Below are 4,352 nucleotides of genomic sequence, written 5' to 3'. Positions count from 1 at the left end.
CTCACATTTCAATTCATGTATACACATATTTTCATAATCATTTTATTTATATGCCCATTCGCATCCTCATACACACATATACTAACAACACTCACATCTAAATTTATACACTATACATATATCCTCATCTACCTACTACCTACAATCAAATTATTCAAATTGTCCACATACATATTTCGTATACTCATTATCATATCTTAACTCATACAAATACACTCTCTATATACCATGCCACTCATATCATATTACCTATATATTTATTCATTATATAATATTCATATATATATATATATATATTGTGTCATCAATCAAATAATAGATAATCTACTCTATACAATATTATCAATACCGATCAAAATCTTATTACACATTGTCTGAGTACAAAACAACTATTATTCTTATCAGAACTAAAAAAGGTATCAATTTATACGACATGGTAGTATTTAATAAGGCTTTTTTTAATATTAATGTGAACTTAATTGCTTATTATTTGACTAGGAGGGTTTAGTTGGTTGTCATATTGTTTGATACTATAGGTAGTTTTTTAATGTTTGAGTCATAAAAAATTGTTATTTACTATAATATTAAGCCTATAGATACAAGGTGAATTTTGATTGAAATAACCAAGATCCAATTCGTTTAGATAGAACAAAAAGAGATATATAAGATTAATTTTGATATTATTAAAAGAAATATGTAAGAGTAGATTTATTATTATTTGATATTATTCTGTTTTTATCTCATTTTTTTTCTTCATTATCATTATTCTCTTCTAATTTATATCTCTACACTCTTTTTATTCTATATATCGATATAATATATATATATATATTTTTTTCTCCCTATTTTTCTATATTCTCTACATATATATTATTTTATCGTCTATATTATTTAAAACGTTTATAACATCTACATATAAACAACTCAATAAAATTATCTCATATTATTTTAAATATTAAACCCATTAAATAACTCTATCTATCACCAGATTGTTATATTATAATTGTCAATCAAATTAATTTTGCATATAAACATACATAATCTTATGATAAGAACATTCATCTAATTAATCTGTTTTTACCTTTGTTAAGTCTAATATTTAATTACAATATCCTCATTCTCTATTCTTTTATCATTCTACATAATTTTCATTATTATTCAATTAATTACTTTAATTGAAATTATCATCTTTATCACCTTTAATAATCTCTATTAGGATATACTAATATTATTAAAATAAATATATTATTCATTATTATATATCCACTTATATTATAATTTATAACTATCTACATATTCGTTTACTCTATTTCATGTTATCCATATATACCTTATATCATCTTATCTATATCTTGTCTACATAATCACATCTTTTATCATATTATCTATTCCTACTCTATGTAATCTATAATTCATAATCTCCTCTATTCATATTATCCACACACTTCAACCTATATTATATTACCCACACACTGATTATCACATATTATTCATATACATTTATCTATCATAATATCTGCACCTTATCCATATACTTACCTACACTTTCTTTATCTAACCAAATGTATAACCCCTATTCTATCTAATCTATATTCCATTATTATGCTACCTAATCTATAATCTCTTATTCTATTCTGTTATATTATCTACATACATACTCTCTTCATTATATTATATCATATATTTTTTTCTAACCATCACCTTATTCTTATATTATAATAATCCTCTCCTATACATCTTATTTGATTAGAACGTTATTCTATCTTATATTATATTCTATCATTATATATCATATTCCTTCTACTTTTATAAAACCATATTATCTTATATACTACTTATATTCTATTATTATAAATTCTATCTATTCATTACTCTAAAATTCACCTTAACACTACCTCTAATTCTCTTCTCAATATTCTAAATTTCTCTCATTTTCAATTTATATCTATTAACTCTCTTTCTTTTATTTTATTCCATATTCTTCATTATATTATACGGTCCATATATTCAAACTATATTATAATATTCCTCATACACATATTTTTATCCTATTACACCATCCATACACAATACCCACACCTACAACTCATATATTTATAATTACATTATATTATTCATATACAATATTATCATATTATCTACACACAATATTCACATCATACTATTTCCACATACTCATGATTATATATTACTATCTATATAGTACCTAGACGTTCACATTGACCGTGCTATTTACACACACTCACATCCTATCATATTCATACATACACACACTCAACATTACACACACTACTCATTATTTACTATTGTCTACACCTATGCATACTATTCACCCAATCTATAATTCATTCCTATTCATATTATCCATACACTCTCTATATCATAACTATACATCTTTAATTAATCTAAATTATAACTATCTACCCCAATCACTCTACCCTACTATCCTTTCCTACATCACTATATCCTTCTATTCTCATATTATCTTTTATTATTCTATTCTATCACCACATCTATTTACTCTATCTTATCTTCTCTCTCATCATATTATCCTATCTTATATTGTATTATTCTCTTTATTTTATTCACTCCACATTCAACGCTTCATATTTTTTTATGTTCATATCTATACGATCTATACGCATTCTTCTATATATCGTATCTCTCTACACAAACAATATCACACATTTACACACACTCACACACAAAATATCACACTTTTTCACACACCCCTCTGTCCTATTATCATACTATTCTATCCTACTATGTATCTCGATATCCTTGTCTTATCCTATTATCTCACAGTATTATACCTATCTCATACTACCACATAAAAACGTACCATCTTCTACTATCCTATCATGCCACCTTATCCTATCATTACATTATTCTATCCTATCTCCATATTTTATCATCTTAATATCATATTTTATCTTATGTTATCTCACCATATATTTTTTATCCTCTTTATTTCAAATCTAAATCATATCTATATTTTTTCCTGTCTACATCCACGTTTTTTATTATCCTAATACTCAAACTATCTCTCTTCATCCCCTGTCCTCAAAATATTACCCTTCATATTTATTATTTATTATATCTCAATTAATACTCTTATTTTCTTCCTTATCTCCCTCATTATTAACTATACTTCCTCCTCTTTTCATACACCTACACACACAACTCTTCATACACACTTTCTTCTAATTATATTATACTATCTAATATGATAGTGAATAGCCAGCGATGTATAGAATACAGTGAATGTAGATTATGTGTATATATGTATAATGTATTAAGCATGATATTGTGAACCTGTGTGAACAGTATTGTTGGTATTGGTGTGGATGCAGAATATGTGGATAGTATGATAAGATTAGGGTATATAGATAGTATTGCGATGATGTTGTATATGACTGATATGATGATATTGTGAGTATGTAGATTGTATGATATGGAGTTACGTATAGATTGTGTGGTAAGATGTAGGAAATAGGTGGATATGGATATAGTAAAAAAAATGATGATATGGATATAACCTGAAAATAACACAGAATATGATTTATTAGATGATAAAATATCATATTTATATAAATATTATATATATTTGAATTATTTATATTACGATTATTGTTTAAAATGAACCAAGATATCTATTGACATATTTATTTAATATAGTTTATATAATTTATAGAATACTATATTATATATTTATTGTTTTTAATTTATAATTCTCTAATGATCCCTCCGCAGGTTCACCTACGGAGACCTTGTTACGACTTCTCCTTCCTCTAAATTATAAAATTCAAATTAATTTGTAATATAGTTATATAGAGGTATAGATATACATATATAACAAACTACTCCTTAATTTTCATCTCATAATCCAATCGGTAGGAGCGACGGGCGGTGTGTACAAAGGGCAGGGACTTAATCATCACATGTTGATGACATGTAATTACTAGGAATTCCTTGTTCAAGATTAATAATTACAATAATCTATCCCCAACTAATTAAATAACATTTTATATGCTCTTAGCTATATTTCATATAGCTATATTTAATTTATATACTAATATAATATTAATATATAAATCTGCTTATTAAATCATTCTCTTGTTATTATTGTAACACGCGTGCAGCCCAAGATATCAAAGGGCATCACAGACCTGTTATTGCGATACTTTTCAAATTACTTAATATTTGATCGTAATTAATCAAATATGATCTATTTTTTCATTATTTTATATATATATAATATATATAATAACTAAAAATACAACATATTTTTATCATCTCGTTCGTTATCGGAATTAACCTGACAAATCACTCCACCAACTAAGAACGGCCAT

This window comes from Schistocerca gregaria, unplaced genomic scaffold (genome assembly GCF_023897955.1).
Source record: "Schistocerca gregaria isolate iqSchGreg1 unplaced genomic scaffold, iqSchGreg1.2 ptg000182l, whole genome shotgun sequence".
NCBI classification, from domain to species: domain Eukaryota; kingdom Metazoa; phylum Arthropoda; class Insecta; order Orthoptera; family Acrididae; genus Schistocerca; species Schistocerca gregaria.
This window is presented reverse-complemented; position numbering follows the sequence as displayed.